Consider the following 20,005-nt stretch of genomic DNA (forward strand, 5'->3'; position numbering starts at 1 on the left):
TCTCACTCTCTTCTCCACATCCAAATCTTTTCTACTCTACTTGTTATCTGTGTAATATACTTCTTACTACCTCCTTATCCCCTTTATCACTGCCGATTTCCTTCTGTTTCACCTTCCTCCAATCCATCCATGCTCAAGACAGCTGCTGGAACAATCTTTCAAAATACAGTCTTACTTGGTTATTCTCACTTAAATTCTTCAATAGTTTCAGCATAAACTTTTCACCTGGAATTTTAAGATCTGGTATCTGATGACCTAGTTAACTCATTTCTCACCAATCTACCACTCATACTCTTGCCCCAGCCATAGCAGACTACTTATTATTCTCTACAGTTCCATTTTTTTCTCTCTCTTTTTTAATGTTTATTTATTTTTGAGAGACAGGGAGAGAGAGAGAGAGCATTAGTGGGGAAGGGGCAGAGAGAGAGGAAGACACAGAATCCAAAGCAGGCTCCAGGCTCTGAGCTGTCAGCACAGAGCCCGATGTGGGGTTCTAGCTCATAAACCATGAGATCATAACCTGAGTCAAAGTTAGACCGTTAACTGACTGAGCCACCCATGCACCCCTATAGTTGTTCCATTCTCTTAATGGAACAACTGGTCTGTTGAACAACAAAAGGTCTCTGGACCTTTATCACCAGGAACAGTTTCTTCACCTCTTCCCTGTGTTAATTTCTGCTCAACTTAAAAAAACTAGGTGGGTGGGCTCTTGGGTGGCTCAGTTGGTTGAGCAACCGACTCTTGACTTGGGCTCAGGTCATGATCCCAGGGTGGTGGGATCATACTGAGCTTGGAGCCTGCTTAGGATTCTCTCTCTCTTTCTCTCTCTGCCCCTCCCCTCACTTGTGTTCTCTCTCAATTTTTTTTTTAATTTAAAAAATTAGGTGAATAAAAAATATCTCTTCTCATCTGTATTGTATCATTTGTGTATTTAATTTTGTATTTGTTGTTTGCTTACTTTCCCAGCTCTTCTAGTTTGTAGTGTTGGTTCATGACACATTATAAGATCTCAATAAAAGTTGGTTAAATGAATGCATTTATTCCTACTGAAATATCTTAAAAGTTAACTGTGGGCATTGTGTTAATTTTCAAAACTATGCATGACAAAGTGTTATGTACCAAAAAAATCTTGAAATCTTGATAAAGAGAACAGCCAGCAAGTTTTCAACATGTCAAAGAGTGTTCATGGTAGAATGATATAAATAGAAGATCAATTAAAAACTAAAAGAAGTCCAAGCTGTGGGAAATTCCAGGAAAATATAACAAACGATCCCTGCACCATTGTGGACATAGTCCCCCGGGATCTACATCCTCTCCCCCAAACCTTCATATATAAAAGGCCCATAAAATTATGAAAATTTTGCATATGGAAATGAAGCTACATTCCAATAAATTATTGTCCTTAGAGTAGGTTAGGAGAATACTCACTGATTTTATAATTGTTTTTAATATGTTTTAATAATAAACATTTTAGAGACAGGAAGTCCTAAAGAATAATTGTCCTAGAATGAGAAAGTGTTTGAGTATGTCAGTAGAAATTGGTTGATGATTACTCTTAAATGTTTAAAAGTGTGTCATTTGCCTTTATTTGGTACTAGTTTTAAACTTCTGTCTATATTGAATTTAATGGACTAGAAATAAAGCTATGAAGTGGGTCTTGGTAACTAGCCATCCCAGCCCCCACCAAAACAATTTTTTTTTCTGGGTGGGGAGGGGGAAATGCCCGTTATATATTTAAATTTCAAGGCCATCTGTGTATGTTTTCATTAAATTTATTCGCAAGGAATCGTTTTAAGTTTCAGGGTAGATTAAGAATAAGATCCTGACATCTATGGAAAACTTCAGGTTCATCCAGGTAATCTCTGGGTGAGCAAATACAGTCCTGGTAGATTATAAAAACTCTTCATATCTAGATGTATTGGTAAATTATGTCAAACAAACTGGAAGAAGCTCTGTATTCTGGTGAATCTTTAAGATGCATCAAGGCTGCTATCCAGATTACTATAGTGTTGTTCAAGTCATTATACTAGGCATTAATTTATTTTTTTCTTTCCTGGCAGCAAATTTAATTGCATTGAGTTAGGAAAAAATTATTCTTTGCCCATAAGATTCAAAAAGGGAGAGGTGCCTGGATGGCTCAGTTGGTTAAGGATCTGACTCTTGACTTCTGCTTAGGTCGTGATCTCATGGTTTGTGGGATTGAGCCCCACTCGGGCTCCATGTTAACAGCACGGAGCCTTACTTAGGATTCTATCTCTCCCTCTCTCTCTGCCCCTTATTAGATCACGTGCACGTACATGCACATGTTCTCTTTCTGTCTCTCAAAATAAGTACATATACATACATACATACATACACACATACATAGACTTAAGAAAAAAGATTCAAAAAGAGAAATCCTCTTCCATGTTTCAGCTTTTTGTCTAGTTACCTACAGTTTACACTTTTCAATTAAGTTTCTTTCTCTGTTTTATGTTTAAACCATGACTTGGTCTCATCCATTTTTCTTAGTGTAAGATAACTGCTGATATTTGGCTTTGTTCAGTCAAAACACATTTCAGAATCAAAATGGACTCAGGGAAACCAGGCAAGTGATTTTCTTTTAGTTCAGAAGTGTATCCAAATTCTGTTGTCCTGACATGTGTCTCTGTATCTAAAGAAGCAAACAGTGAATTATTTCTGTTACCTTAAAAAATAATGTGAATAAACATTTAAACTGCCACTGCCGCTGAGTAGCTTACGTCCTTCCTCTCTGAAAATATATCCCTATTTTAGATCCTTGGACTAACAATATTTCCTGGCAGAATGATGTCATAATCTCTGATTCCACATGGCTCAGACTTATGATTAAGTCAGCTTTCCCTCAGGTTCCCTCTAAACTAACATTCTGATTCTAGAAAATGGCACTTTTTTATGATAGTCATCACTCCAGAAGCTACCATTAAATTCTGTTGACATTAAATGGTGACATTAAGTTCTGTTGATATTATATGACATAGACTTTGGATTTTGAACACTGAACTTCCTGACCACTGCAGGCAACCCATATAATATATTCTTATGTTGCTCATTGTGGGGAATTCTCTCTTGTTTCTCTATTTCAAAGACCTGAAACTTGGGGAAGAAAGGGAGATTGAGGTCCCTGTCTCTTCCTCCAGGTCTGTTTTCCATTCTACTCCTATTTCTGATGCCATATCACCACTATTAGGATTGGGTTATTCATGTGCATTCAATTTTTTTAATTAAAAATCCTCATATATAACTTTAACTTAATTAAAATTCCACTAACAACTTTGTTAGAATAATCTTCAAGCATATGAATTTATAAATTTGATGCATATTGCTTTGCATATTATTTGCCAGTTGTCTCCCACAATCTCTGTCATAGACTGACCTACCATATCCTCCACCCAATCAGCACTCCAAACACACTACTTTTGATAAGATGTGGAATGAATGATAAGTGTTAGGACGCTTAAGATCATAGAACATATTAATGGCAGGCATTGCAAGTATCTCCCCACATTTGCCAGGCAGGAAATTTAAGTGGGCAAAGCTATTAGGATGCAGATGCTTGTTCCAATGGTGAAGGCAGTGAAACGGAGAGGAAATAATGGCATTGGTTTTGTCAAATTTCTAATATTTCAAGTGAACTAACATTGTCATTTTTATATAACATCTCTCAATGTCAAAATATTGACTAACTTTTTAAAAATTCCACATATCAGGGTGCCTGGATGGCTTAGTCGGGTGAGTGTCTGACTTCAGCTCAGGTCATGATCTCACCGTCTGTGAGTTCCAGCCCCGCGTCGGGCTCTGTGCTGACAGCTCAGAGCCTGGAGCCTGCTTCAGATTCTGTATCTCCCTCTCTCTCTCTGCCGCTCCCCCACTCATGCTTTGTCTCTCTCTGTCTCAGAAATAAACGTTAAAATTTTTTTTAAAAAATTCCACAGATCAAACAAAACATATCAAATATTTTTCTCAGAGGCTACCACTTTGCCATGCCTAATCTAGGGGTTATTTTTTACTTCTTGAATTTTGTTTTCTCTCTCTCTTTTTTGTTTTTTTGATGAGTTGTTACTCCCACATATATCTGAGAATATTAAGTGGGAAAAATAATACATAGTAAGAAAATTATTTTGTGGCCCATAGGACAACCAGCAAAAAACATCTGAAATTGTTTTCTTCAAAATATTGAAATCTAAAGATAGATCTTATGGAAATATCATGTTCCCTTACTACTTTAACCATATACACTTATGAAATGCTATAATGTTAGATAAAAATAACATAACATTCATCTACGAAAGAAACATGCTTTCACTTGACTGAATTTGCTTATAAAACTTATTTTAAAAAATAATGTTAATGGATTAGTCTGCAGAACTTCCCAAGGTGTGTGTTTAGTATAAACTTGTGCCATGAATGGATAACTGTCATCCATTTAAGGATTATTTCAATGGCCAAAATACTGATCTCTCAATTGAATCTTCTTAAGGCTGGATATAAATTAAAATCACCTAAAGCAATATTAAAAATGTATTTGAAGGGAATCCACCTGAAAGGATTTTTTGTTCAATTATTTAGAGTCTCTTTTCATACTGGTTAGAAAATAACTCAAAAATAAAGAAGGACAAAAGAAGTTAGTTATCACACTTGAACTAATTGACATGTTGTAGAATACTGCACCCAACAACAAAATTTGCCTTCTTTTCAAGTGTATATGTAAGGTTCATCAAAATCAATCATATGGTGAGCCATAACAAAGCCTCAACAAAATTTAAAATATTGAAGTAATTTGAAATTTTAAAATATTTGAGGTAATTGTGGTGCCTGGGTGGCTCAGTGGATTAAGCCTCTTGTGGTTAGTGAGTTTGAGCCCCGCATCAGGCTCTGTGCTGACAGCTCAGACCCTGGATCCCGCTTCGGATTCTGTGTCTCCCTCTCTCTCTGCCCTTCCCCAACTCACACTCAGTCTCTCTCTCTCTCTCTCTCAAAAATAAACATTAAAAAAATTTTAATAATAAAATAAAATATTTGAGGCAATTCAAAGTATATTTTCTAATTATAGAATTAAGATGGAAAACACAGGACACCTGGGTAAATCAGTCAGTTAAGAATCTGAGTTGGCTCAGGTCATGATCCCACTGTTCATGAATTCAAATCCCACATCCGGTGAGCATGAGCCCCACTTCGGATGAGTCTGCTTCTCTCTCTCTCTCTCTCTCTCTCTCTCTCTCTCCCCCTTGTGAGATTTTCTCTCTCTTTTCCTCTCTTTCTCTGCCCCTTGCTCACTTGCACACTCTATCTCTCTCTCTCTCTCAAAAAAAGATGGAAAACAGAAACAAAACTATGCTAAAAAAAGATGTACTACCTGAAAATTAAATAACACGTTTCCTAAACACTCATGGGTGAATGAGTAAGTCAGCATGGAAATTAGAAAATTATTGAACATAATTATAACAAAATATGACACATAAAAACTTGTACACTATAGTTAAAGCAATATTTAAGGAGAAATATTGCCTTACATGCATATATGTGAAAGAAAAAGGGTAAAAATCAACACTTTAGCTTTCTAACTTAATAACGAGTGTAAAAAAAAGAGGTAATGATAAAGAAGAAAACAGAAACTAATGAAATTTTAAAAATACTATAGAATAGAGAAAATAATATGGGGAGACTCATATTATTATAGAGATATATAGAAATTTTAAAAATACTATAGAATAGAGAAAATAATATGGGTGGCTCAATTGGTTGAGGGTCTGACTTTGGCTCAGGTTTTGATCTCAGGGTTCTTGAGTTTGAGACCCTGCATCAGGCTATCTACGGCCAATGCAGAGCCTGCTTAGGATCCTCTGTCTCCTTCTCTCTCTGGCCCTCCCCACTCATGCTCTCAATCTCTCTCTCTCTCTCTCTGTCTCTGTCTCTCTCTCTCAAAAATAAATAAACATTAAGATTTTTTTTAATGTTTTATTTTTGAGAGACACCGAGAGACAGAGCATGAGCAAGTAAGGAGCAGAGAGAGAGGGAGACACCAAATCAGAAGCAGGCTCCAGGCTCAGAGCTATCCTCACAGAGCCCGATGCAGGACTTGAACTCACAAACCATGAGATGATGACCTGAGCCGAAATCAATGCTCAACCAACTGAGCCACCCAGGTGCCCCAGGACATTTAAAAAATCTTAAAAAAGAACAGATAAAATAATAAAGCCAATAGTTAGAATTTTAAAAATATTAAAATATTAATTGATTTGATAAATCCTTAACAAGATTGACCAAGGGAAAAAAAAATAGTAACAGATAAACAGGGAAACAAAAATAAAAATGGAAAAGGGGGCATAAATATAGATCTATAATATAAATAATATATTATGAACAATTTAAGCAAATGAATATGATAATTTAGTTAAAATGAACAAATGTCCCACAAATACAATTTACTGAAGTTAAGGGATAACACATAAAACCTCAGTAGTCAGGCATGTGTTAAATAAATTAAATTTGTTACTTTAGAGAAATTCCCACAGGAAACTACAAACAGATGGCTTTAATAGTAAAATCTCTTCCAACTATTTAAAAAAGAAATAATCACAATCTTGCACAAAATCTTTTTAAAACATAAAAAAAAAATTGAAGGTGACCTTTTCTAACTTCTTTTATGAAGCTAACAAAATTTTGAATTTTAAATCCTGTTAAGAATATTCAAGAAAGAAAAATAAATCATATCAAGAGAAACAAAAAGAAGCATTTGTCTAAAATTCAACAATACTTCATGAAAAATCTTTTAGTAAACTCAGACAAAAGTGAAAAATTTTAAATGATAAAGTGTCTACAGAGAATCTAGAGGGGGTATACATTTTGTGATTTAAAAAAAAAAGTTAGACTTTATCCTAAGGAGGAGGAAAGGGACATTCATTGTTTCCACTTTAATATAGTAGTAGAGAGTCTGAACATTGCAATAAGGCAAGGAAAAAAAAAAAGACAGAGGAGCATAATGATTGGAAAGAAATGAAACATTTTCTTGGAGATAACATGAAAACTAAAAACTCTAAAAATATATGAATCATTTTATTAAATTAATGAATGTATAATCATCACTAGACCCTTGATCAATATCAAACAACAGTATAAGTATTTCTATAGAAATAAAACAACACAGTTGAAAATTTAAGTGTAATACCCTTTACAAAGCAATAAAAATAATCAAATATCTCAGAATAAATCAAACAAAAGTTTATAAGCACTTTATACTAAAAATATATCATTGAAAGAAATGACTATTGACCAAAATAAATAACATATTTATGAAGATTTGATATTGTGGATATATGAGTTCTCCTCAAATTTATTTATTTATACTGGCAATACTGACCAAATGTTCACAAGTATTTTTTTTTTCTCAGAAATGGATAAAGAAATCACAAATTCTTAAGGATATGCAAAGTACCAAGAAAAGACAAGGTAATCTTCAAGTAGAAGAAAAATCCAGGGATATTTTAATACCAAATGCAATTCTACTACAAAACTATAAAGCTATATTAAAACATTGTGTCCTGACAAAAGAATAGAAAAAAAAACCATTATGGAATAGGGTATAGATTCTGGGAGCACATCAAAATGTATAATGTCATCTAATTATGACAGTGGCAATACTGCAGTCAAGTGGGAGAATGATTGTGCCACCCATACATGTCAACTGAACATTAATTTATGAAAAGGAAGTATCTTTACTTTTAACTCACACCCCACACAAAAATGAAATCCAAATAGATTGCAGATCTAACTGCAAAAGAAAAAAATCATAAAGATCTGAGAAGGAGATATCAAAAAACAACTTTTTGAACTTGGAGCAGACAATAATTTCTTAAACAGGATGTAAAACATGCAAAAAGGACAAATTAAACTGCATTAAAATTAAGAACTCTGGGAGCGCCTGGGTGGCTCAGTCGGTTAAGCGCCTACTTCAGCTCAGGTCATGATCTCGAGGTTCACGAGTTCAAACCCCATGTGGAGCTCTGTGCTGACAGCTCAGAGCCTGGAGCCTGCTTCAGATTCTGTGTTTCCATCTCTCTCTGCCCCTCCCCTGCTCATGCTCTCTCTCTTTGTCAAAAATAAATAAAAAAAATTAATTAAAAAAATGAAGAACTCTGGCTCATCAAAAGCCACCAGTAAGAGTAACAATTTAAATTACAAAGTGGAAAATGACATTCATAATTCATATATCTAATAAAGATCTTATAGGAAAAATAAATAAATAACTCCTACAAATCAAAGAAACCAGATAAACCTTCCTTAAAATGGGCAAAAGAGATGGTTCAAAAGGCCAACAAACATTAGAAATGTGGTTCAGTCTTAGGAGTCATCAGGGAAATATGCATTAAAGTCACAGGTGATGCTACTATACCTTCACTAAATGGCTAAAATGAAAAAGACAATATTAAGCATCAGTGAGGATGTGAAGCAATAAGAACTTAAGTAGAATGCTAATGGGGGGTATATTTTTAAAGCCATTTTAGATAACATTATAGCAGTGTGATTATATCTGTCTGAAAGAGGACTTCAACTACCTCCATTTTGATCTCAAACTTTCTAATTGGTTAAGTTCTTCTTTCCGGTTTATCTCTTCACTCAGGCAAAAGACCCATTGGGCAAAGCATCCCCTGATGGGAACTGAAACTATCCACTCAAGCAATAAGGATCTCCCTGACCCTGCAAGACCCCACGTGATTGATAACTATCCACCTGATCTTTACCGCCTACCTGCCTGTACTCCCCCACCTTTGCCACACAGCTTCCTTATATAAACTTGGAAGTATTATCTGTTCTTTGGAGATAATCTTTGAGACATTGGTCTGCTGTCTTCTCTATGTTGTCTCTGCCTTTGGATTTTTCAGGGGCATGTGGTCTATCTGGTTTTTCTGGGACCCCTGGAACAGGTGCTCTTGTACATCTGTGCCCTGCCTATACATGTTATATATGTTATATATGTTCCATGTGGTTATATATCTCATATATCTCATGTTCACCAACCAGGAGGCTTTCCAAATCCCATTGTTCAGGAGTTTTTTAGAATCCAACATCTAGTTTCCTCCCTTCTCCAGAGGCCAGAGGGTGGGGCTAAAAGTTCCAACCCTTTAATCCTGTGTTTGGCTTTCCTGATGACCAGCCCCTATTCTGACACTAACGAGGGACCCTGCGATGAGTCAACCCCTATAGCATAAACTCAGGTGTGGGGCTCTTAATGAAAAGAGAAAAAGATACTTCTATCACTCAGGACATTCTGAAGGTTTTAGGGGCTCTGTGTCAGGAACCAAGAAGAAAGACCAAATACATATTATACCACATATCCTAGAAAGAACATTCTCTAGATATGAAAAGTCTGCAAAATTCTCCTGAGATTTATATTTTTCCAAACCTTCTACAGCTTTTAAGTGTTTCCCTAAATCAGATTTCACTTAAAAAATCATTTTGGAAATGAAGCACCATCTATTTTTTTGCTGATTGTATGCACAACAATATGTTATAGCTTTTCCATGTCTGCACTAAGGGAACCTGTGTAATTTCATCAGACCCAGTGTTTTCCACATATTTAAACTTAATGTCCTTTTGTGTGTTTGTAAAATTACTACCAAATAGCTAGAAAAAAATTAAAAAGTTTTAAGGAATACACTTTTGGAAAACTGTCATTTTTCTTTCTTTCTTTTTTTTATTTTGAGAGAGAGAGAAAGAAACAGAGCATGCACACGCAAGTGGGGGCAGTATAGTGAGAGAGGGAGAGACAGACTCCCAAGCAGACTCTGTGTTGTTACTGAAGAGCCCAACACAGGGCTCGAACTCACAAACCTGGAGACTGTGACCTGAGCCAAAACCCAGGAGTCAGATGCTTAACCAACTGAGCCACCCAAGTTCTCCAGGAAACCAAACCTGAATTCCAAATATTTCTTATATTCTTTATGAGTCTATAATATGTTTGTCTATTTGAATTTGTTTTGTGAACTAGTTCTCAATTCAAATTTAACTAACAGTGTGAATCTTGCATATTTTTATAAATTGATCATGTTTTGGGATATACTTATACCTATGCCTATTTTTATATTTTTATTCGTGTTTTAGAGGATTTGTTCCTCTGCTTCTCTGAGATTCCACTTCCTCAATTCAGATAATCAAACTATCCTTTGTTTTGTTTAGCTAAGACACAATGGTTGACCTCACAGTCTTGTTCATTATACCTTCCATACAGGTCTATCAAAGGAATTTACTCTTCCCAAAGTAGTAGTTTTATGATATACACACTCACCCTGGGTGTTGCCGATTGCTTCCACCTCCATTCCCTCAAAGTCTGCCCCCCAAATGCAATCTCTGAAGGAGAGGGCAAGTGATAAATTGACCATAGTCATCATCACATGTGCCCTAGGAGATTTCCTCTCAGGCAGTCCTGTAGTTGATTGAGTATATAGTTGAATAACCATTGAAAGCCCCAACCATAACTTCTTGGGGTTCATCATTATATGAAAATTGACCTTCTGACAGCAGCTTGTAGTTTACATGTATCTGTGACTCTCAAATTCCATATCAAGAGTAAACATCCAGTTTTCATTCCTTGGCAGAGTGTGTGTGTGTGTGTGTGTGTGCGCGCGCGCGTGTGTGTGTGCTTATTCATAAATTTGCATATGCATATTTTTATATTTATGCAAGTGTACACATAGATATAAATCATCCTTATGTTGCCAAAGCTGTTAGTTAGCATGCCACTTGGAAATGGTTGCTGAATTTGTCATTTACCCCTGTGTGGGCATTAATACACTCTCCCCTCTGAATATCAAGAAATGGAATATGAAACCAGTGTTTCCATTTGTTATTATTTTGAATGACTAGAGAAGAAAATACACATGGCAGCTTCACTGACTGCTCTGCTCTGGACTGCAAATTTTCTGCTTATTTAATAAATTTACATATCTTATTTAGAAATATCTTTGATAGTGACTGGAGATAATCCTTGAATTTTTGATTTCCATCAATTTGAATACTTCCAAAAATAACAATCTAAATATTATTTTCTTTGGAACACATTAGAATAGAGAATCCCATACTAGAGAATATATTTTTTCCTCAGGGTCCACAGTCTTCATCATGAAGTATCCCTGAAGTTATGGTTCCCACCTTAAGTATAGGGATTGCATTATTTCTTCTTTCCTTTTTTTAAAAATTTTTAAAAAATGTTTATTTATTTTGAAAGAGAGAGAGAGACAGAGCATGAGCAGTGAAGGGGCAGAGAGAGGAAGACACAGAATCTGAAGCAGGCTCCAGGCTCTGAGCTGTCAACACAGAGGCCGACGCAGGGCTCGGACTCCTGAGCCATGAGATCATGACCTGAGAGCCAAAGTCAGGCACTCAACCAGCTGAGCCACTCAGGCACCCCTGTGCTATTTTTTTCCCCTTAAAGTTTATTTATTTATTTTGAGAGAGAGAGAGAGTGCAAGAAGGGGAGGGGCAGAGAGAGGGAGAGAGAGAATCCCAAGCAGCGCGGAGCCTGATGTGGCGCTCAAACCCAGGAACCATGAGCTGAGCTGAAATCAGGAGTCAGTTGTTTAACTGAGCCACCCAGCTTCCCCAGTGCATTGAACTATTTTAAAATCTCTATTAGTTAGTGAAAAAGACCAGGATGTTTAGACTATAAAAATTTATAAATTGCCATAAGAATGCCATTTTTCTATCCTCTTTTTTTTTTTTTTTTTTTCTGTTGCCACTTTCAACCTCCTTACTGAGTTCTGGGCCGATATTCTGTATGCATCTGTGATGGTTGTAGAAGGTGAAGTTAGCAATGTTTCAGTTTCTACTTACTTTAATGTGGCTACCAACATAACAATATGCTTTGCCCTGTGGCCCTCTGGTTTACCCAGTGTAATATGGACTTGAGTCATGACACCATCTTAAACTCATGCTATGAATGGTGTGTGTGTGTGGGGGGGGTGGTCAGTAGGGTGGGTGTTTGTGTGTTATGACTTTCTCCTTTTCACTTGAATTAATTCTAGCAATGAAGGAGAATCTTGGAGGGAAGCTCTCAAAGATTCTTGAGAATCAGGGTTTGAGGCTAAAATAACTCAGGTCTGAGTAAAGTGAGAAGGTGATTCCTACCTACAAGTTCTCAATCACTGCCTGGCTTTCTGAATCTCATTCCTTGATCTCCCCTCTGCACTGCCTTTTGCAAATATTTTCATATTATTACAAAACTAAAATTATTTTCAACTTCTTATAACAGATGGTCTCATTCCACATATGTTTCCTTGGTGATTTCTCTGCTGTCAAATTCTTCATCGAGTGTCAGTAACCAGTAAAGTACAGGTAATGTAGTCTTGGCTTTCACCCCAGAACCACCTCAGCACTAGGCCCCCAAAGCTTACATCAATTGTCAAAGTTTTTCAAGCTCTCAGAAATATTATGCTATAATATTTTTCTTATGTTCAGAGTACCATTCAAATGCTTCAGTTTCAACACTCACTTTTCTTCCCTTGTAAAATTCCTTAGTTTTCTGTACCTGGTACAATCCAGATTGGGATATGTAGAAAAGATTTAGCACCGCAGGCCTGAGACTGTTATCTTTGGAAACAGCTTGCAAAATTGGCCTTTGTCTGCACCCGAGATTAAGGGAGGTTTATGCCATTTTAAAAACTAATAAGAATAGCTTACTGTGCCTACACTGTACAAACAATGCGGTTTATGCAGAATACTTGCTTACCTTCTGGGAGCCTGGAATTTTGAAACATGGTAGGTAGAGGGTGCCTATGTGACCAGCCTCCAATTAAAACTGTGGGTACTGAGACTCCCATGAATTTCTCTGGTATACAATATTTTACACATGGTATCCCAGCTCATTACTGGAGGAATTAATCCCATGCTGCATGACTCAACTGGAAGAGAACTCTTTGAAGCTTGTAACTAGTTTCCTTTGCAAAAGCACTGTATTAGTTAGGTTGGACTTCCATGACAAAATAGTATAAACCGGGTGGCTTAAACCCCAAATGTGTTACAGTTCTGGAGGTTGGAAGTCTTAGATCAGGGTGTCATCATGGTCAGGTTCTGGTATGAACTCTTTCTTGGCTTGTAGTTGGCCACCTTCGTACTATATCCTCACATAAGGGAGATGATATAGATAGATACAGATTAAAGATACAGATATAGATAGATTTTATATGTGTGTGTGTGTGTGTGTGTACAGAGAGTGTGAGTGTGTGTGTGTATATGAGAGAGAGAGAGAGAGAGAGTGAGAGGAGAGACAGTTGTATGGTGTCTCTTCTTATAAGGCCCACTAATCCCATCAGACAAGGAATCTACTCTTTGAACCTCATCTAATCTTAATCATCTCCCCAAATCCTTATCTCCAAACACCATCCTTTAGGAGTTTGGGCATCAACATATGAATTTGGGAAGAACACAGTCAATAACTGGCTTCACACACCTTTCCCTTTGCTAATTTTGCCTTATCCTTCTGCTATAATAAATTATATTCTTGAGTATAACTGTGTGCTGAGCACAGAAAACAACCAAACCTGGGGTTAGTTTTAGAATTAGTATTAGAATCCTACAACACAGCACACATCATTTAATGTGTCCTTTATTCCAGGGCACCAGTCCAGATACCTGGCCCTTCCTAGGTCATATCTGTTGCTCTGAGTTCTCCTACCAATTTCATGATATTGCTCAAGAATCTACCTTCCTTTTCCAGAAGGAAACCTACTTTTTAGACAGTTATGTGTTGGACAACCTATGTACGTGAACTATTGCCCATGAGCTGCTTTTCCATGGATGTGTCTTATAGGGCTTTGTATGATAAAAATCACATGGCTGAAAACAAACAAACAAAGAAATAAAAAAATAAAAATTCACTTTTGTTTAGGGATTCATTCTCAAAATATGACCCACCAAGTAACAATGTTCTAGCGTTGAAATCACTCTTTTTCATGATAGCCCTTTCCTGAGAGGGTTTATCCCAGGGCCATTATTGCTTTTGCCAGATGCCTTTTGCTTTGACCAAAATTAAGTTTAGCTGCTGTGATGGCCTGCCAATTGACTTAATTCTAAAATGTACTTTAATTCAAATTCAGCACAATAATATGCATGGAGACATACTGCACTCCAGATCAACTTTCCTATAGATTAACACTCCAAAAGACTCATGCTTAAAGTTGAGAAGAAAGCCAAGAATAGCCCATAGGTCTTAGATGATCAAATTGCCCTCCTCTCTCTCTCTGACTTGAAGAAGGTACACAATGTATTTTTCAACTTCTGTTTCCTCCTATCAGTCCATATCTAAATCCAACTCAGATAGATATAAGGAAACTCTTTCTCTATGATCTCTTACCCTCTTCCTCTATTGTCTCAAAGCTTGCTGTTGAACTTTGGCAATAGGATCTGTTTCTTCACCCTTTAATCTTCTGATTCAGTCTCTTTTTTGTTTGACTATGTCACCTTAAAGGGTTGGGGTTGGGAACAGATTATACTTCTGTCCTAGGAAACAGGGATTTAAGCAATAATGTCCTTCTCAATCCTTCACAAAAATCCAAACTTTCCATGGTTTACCTTGATCAAGTCATGATATTAATGTGCAGGGCTTACATTATTATCTATATCCATGAAACTCACTTTAAAAAATGTTTGTTTATTTGTTTATTTTTGAGAGAGAGAGAGAGAGTGAGAGTGAGAGCATGTGGGGGAGGGGTAGAGAGAGAGGGAGAGAGAGAATCCCAAGCAGACTTCTCACTGTCAGCACAGAGCCTGATGTGGGGTTCGAATGATTACCCAAACTGTAAGATCATGACCTGAGCCAAAATCGAGAGTTGGACACTTAAGCGCCCTAGCCACCAGGTGCCCCCATGAAACTCACTTTAAAAAAATCTACATCTGACCAAAAAAAAAAAACCCTCTCATCTTATAATTTGCATATAAATTTCGTTCTTGATATCTCCACTTGATTCAAACATGTCCCACATTAAAATCATGATTGACCCCTTTATTCACAATATAGCCTTCTCCAGTGTACCTCCATCCATCTTTTTAAACACATTAGAAACCTAGTTTTCCTTGATATTTTACATTCTCAGATCCCTTAATAATCAATTCTTCACTGAGCCCTGCCAATTTACCTCAGCAGAATATGTCATATCAGCTTCTCTCTTTCTTTCCCTACCACCAACATCCTTCTTATCTGCAATATTGCAATATCCTTCTGAATAATCACTTTTAATTTAATATTGTCCCCATACAATCTGTTTGTCACACATCATTTTGTTCATTTTGAAATACAATCTGATCATGTCACTAACCTCTGTCAAATATTCTCCAGCTTTCTATTGGCTTCAGAACACAAGTCACACCCTTAAAAAATGAGCTACAAGCTATTTCAGTTTGTGTTTGTATAATCTCTTCCCCATTGCTCCTCTGCCTTCTATTTTTTTTTATTTTTTTTAATGTTTATTTATTTTTGAGAGAGAGACAGACAGAGTGTGAGTCGTGGAGGGGCAGAGAAAGAGGGAGACACAGAATCCGAAGCAGGCTCCAGGCTCTGAGTTGTCAGCACAGAGCCTGATGCAGAGCTGCAAGGTCATGCCCTGAGGTGAAGTCGAACGCTTAACCGACTGAGCCACCCAGGGGCCCCCTCCTCTGCTTTCTTTCTGTGCTCCCACATTCCAGTCCTCTTTCAGTTCGCCAAACACCCCATCTTCCTCTATTTGCACAAGTCGATCTGTATGCTAGAACAACTTCCCCCAAATCTATTTAATATTATTTCTTCATTTCCCAACTTTCCTTCTCTGATGGCTTCCATAATGGTTATAACCATGTCAAATTCTACAATTAAGAAAGACTAAAATGGCACAATGCATCTCCCTTTTATAGAGAGAACTATCGTTTGTAATATTATATTTATTTTTATGTGATTATCAGAGTATGGTTTTACTTACAAAACACTGGGCTCAATGTGGGTAGGAAACATCTGTGTTTATTTACCATTGAATTCCCAATACCTAGTATAATCCAGCTCATAGTTGGTTCTCAATAAACGTTTTATGAGTTGAGGAATGTATGGACTATCCTTTTGTGTTGTTATTCAAAAAGTATCTATTTTTCTCTTTCCAGCTTTTCTGAAGACTTCATTTTGTTAGCATAACCTGGGATTTTCCCGGGATCCAGATGTAAAAATGAGTGCACACAACATCTTGCAATATATGTATATAGAGAGGGAGGAAGGAATGAGAGGGGAGGATAAAATGTGTAAAAAAATTTTTGAATAAATTTCACATTAATAATAGTCTTAATTTTAGGAAGAGCTGTTTATTAAAATGTTTAGATTTTAGATTTTTAAAATGAGTCCCAGACTCAGAATAATCTTCTTTAAAAGAACTGGCTGTTACATGTAAGTGATGAATCACTAAATTCTACTTCCAAAAACAATATTACTTTATACATTATCTATAATTGAAATAAAAATTTGAAGATAAAAATACCCCTTTGATAATTCTTCATGACTGTCTGGGCACAGTATATATTTTAGTATTACTTTCAGTCTTGTCAATAGACACTTCTCTGAAGCAATAGTCAACCTGTTTTCTTCTGTTTGGCAAGCGGTGAGTGGTGCTGAATATTATCAAAGTAAGAAATCTAAATCCAAAGAACTGTTATGGCAAATCATCTTTGGAAAGATGTGATAATTTCCTCATCAGCTTAGATAATTTTCTATCTTTTTTTGTTCCCCTGTATACTCCTAAATGTTAATTCTCACTTGATACAAATGTTCTTGTATCTGTCTCAACTGGCCTCTCTTTCTTTTTCTTTTTTTAATTTTTTTCATGTTTATTTCATGTTTATTTTTGAGAGAAAGAGAAAGAGAGATTCAGAACGGGAACAGGGGAGGGGCAGAGAGAGAGGGAGAAACATAATCCAACCAGGCTGTCAGCACAGCGCAGGATTCAGGGCTCGAACCATGAACCGTGAGATATGAGCTGAGCTGAAGTTGGAGGCTTAACTGACTGAGCCACCCAGACACTCCAACTGGTTTCTTTTTCTTCTCTACTCCTTTCCACGTCCCTATTAAGCAGGTTTTATTTTTTCAATTTTGTCTTATGACTAACTTTACAGCTCTTTTACAGATGTGAACAGTGGTGGACTCTTGTCTCTGAAGTTAAATCTGATGCCAAACATCATATATATGTATATATATACATATATGTATTCTTATATTTATGTGATACACACACACACACACACGCACACACACACACATATATATACTCTTCGTATATACATGAAGAATAGAAGGTCAATGAGTTGAGCCTTATCAGTAGACTTTATGTCCACTTCAGTCATGATCCCTACTTTATGATTTCAATTAGAATATAATATATAGATCAATGAAAATAATCATTTGTTTCCTTTGACTTTGGTGCCTGCCTCCCTCATTAACACTATTAATTTTTAATTGTAGTATCTTTGATGGAAGAGATTGTGCCTAAATTCTCTATTTTTCCTGAGTTGTAAGGTATAAAGTTTTCTAGACCAATCCATTTGCAAAATTCCTAATATAGATCTGTTTTTTTAATTTTAATTTTTAATTTTTTAAATTTACATCCAAGTTAGCATATAGTGCAACAATGATTTCAGGAGTAGATTCCTTAATGCCCCTTACCCATTTAGCCCATCTCCCCTCCCACAACCCCTCCAGGAACCGTCTGTTTGTTCTCCATGTTTAAGAGTCTCTTACGTTTTGTCCCCCTTCCTGTTTTTATATTATTTTTGCTTCCCTTCTCTTGTTTTTGTCTGTTCTGTGTCTTAAAATCCTCATATGAGTGAAGTCATATGATATTTGTCTTTCTCTGACTGACTAATTTCACTTAGCATAATACCCTCTAGTTCCATCCACATAGTTGCAAATGGCAAGATTTCATTCTTTCTGATTGTCGAGTAATATTCCATTGTGTGTGTGTGTGTGTGTGTGTGTGTGTGTGTGTACCACATCTTCTTTACCCATTCATCCATTGATGGAAATTTGGGCTCTTTTCATACTTTGGCTATCGTTGATAATGCTGCTATAAACATGGGGGTGGTTGTGTCCCTTCGAAACAGCACTCCTGTATCCCTTGGATAAATGCCTAGTAGTGCAATTGCTAGGTCTTAGGGTAGTTCTATTTTCAATTTTTTTGAGGAACCTCCTTACTGCTTTCCAGAGTGGCTGCACCAGTTTGCCTTCCCACCAGCAGTGCAAAAGAGATCCTCTTTCTCTGCATCCTTGCCAACATCTGTTGTTGCCTGAGTTGTTAATGTTAGCCATTCTGACAGATGTGAGGTGGTATCTCATTGTGGTTTTGATTTGTATTTCCCTGATGACGAGTGAAGTTGAGAATGTTTTCATGTGTCGGTTGGCCATCTGCATGTCTTTTTTGGAGAAATGTCTATTCATGTCTTTTGTTCATTTCTTCCCTGGATTATTTGTTTTTTGGGTGTTGAGTTTGATAAGTTTTTTATAGATTTTGGATACTAACCTTTTATGTATACGTCATTTGCAAATATCTTCTCCCGTTCCATCAGTTGCCTTTTAGTTCTGCTGATTGTTTCCTGTGCTGTGCAGAAACTTTTCATTTTGATGAGGTCCCAGTAGTTCACTTTTGCATTTGTTTCCCTGACTCCAGAGACATGTTGAGTAAGAAGTTGCTGCAGCCAAGATCAAAGAAGTTTTTGCCTGCTTTTTCCTCGAGGATTTTGATGGCTTCCTGTCTTACATTAGGTCTTCCATCCATTTTGAGTTTATTTTTGTGTATGGTGTAAGAAAGTGGCCCAGGTCCAATTTTCTGCATGTCACTGTCCAGTTTCCCCAGCACCACTTGCTGAAGAGACTGTATTCCATTGGATATTCTTTCCTGCTTTGTCAAAGATTAGTTGGCCATACATTTGTGGGTCCACTTCTGGGTTCTCTATTCTGTTCCATTGATCTGAGTGTCTGTTTTTGTGCCAGTACCATACTGTCTTAATGATTACAACTTTGTAATACAGCTTGGAATCCGCTAATATATATCTTTTAAATGAATTCCTTTTTACACATATTTAGTGCTTCTCTGAAGCACAAGAAAATGCCAGACTCTTTCCTAAGAGCTCAAAGTATTGGTTGAACCCCCAAAGTGAGGGACGATCAATGACACTGGGAAGTTCTAAGAGCATAATTAGACTTGCTCAACAGTGACCAAAACAAGTTGTCTGACTCTCATTCTGCAATCACTTTTAGCCAACATGTCCAGGCAAAGAAGAGATTTATGAGAGAGGGTAATATTTGTTTAGAGATAGCACTAGCCCCTGCTGTGCATTTACCCTTTGTACACCTTCAAGCCACACAGGTACAGTGGGAGTGAATTTCAGGATTTGTGGAGTATGCGAGTGTCTCCCAGGAGGAGGAAGCCAGATTCTCATGAACATGTCTTGGTCCAGTGCTGCTACGGGAAAAGAGCAGAGCAAAATAAGAATTTTGGGGGAACAACTTGAATTACTAGAATTTTTGGAGAATGAAAATTGTGCTTTACTCTTTCCTGGACAAACCTAAATAAAGAAGGGAAACTGCTCCAAGTTGCCCATGGTGATAGTAAAATCTCTTCCAGGCTGTGTTGACAGCCATCTTTGTCTCCAAAGTTTGAGTTGGCAAAAACAAGTATCCCTTTACTGAGTTTAGTAGACATGGTAGAAGGAAACTAATTTAGAGAGATTTCAATATTTTCCAAGCAGATTACTTTTGAAAGTGAGGGAACCAAAGAATGGTTGTATATAGTTAACATTTTTTTATGCGACATGTCAAGATAAGCTGCAGCAGCTATTATAACCGAGGTCTAGCATGACTGGGAGGTAGGGAGCAGCATGTGAAGAACACATATGAGAGAAAGTGCTGTTAGTCTCAGAGGGACACCACTGGCAGTTAAAGTGGTTCCAGCCAAGCAATATTGTTTGTTCCTTTGTTTCTTTTAATACC

The sequence above is a fragment of the Acinonyx jubatus genome, chromosome C2 (genome assembly GCF_027475565.1).
Source record: "Acinonyx jubatus isolate Ajub_Pintada_27869175 chromosome C2, VMU_Ajub_asm_v1.0, whole genome shotgun sequence".
Taxonomy (NCBI): domain Eukaryota; kingdom Metazoa; phylum Chordata; class Mammalia; order Carnivora; family Felidae; genus Acinonyx; species Acinonyx jubatus.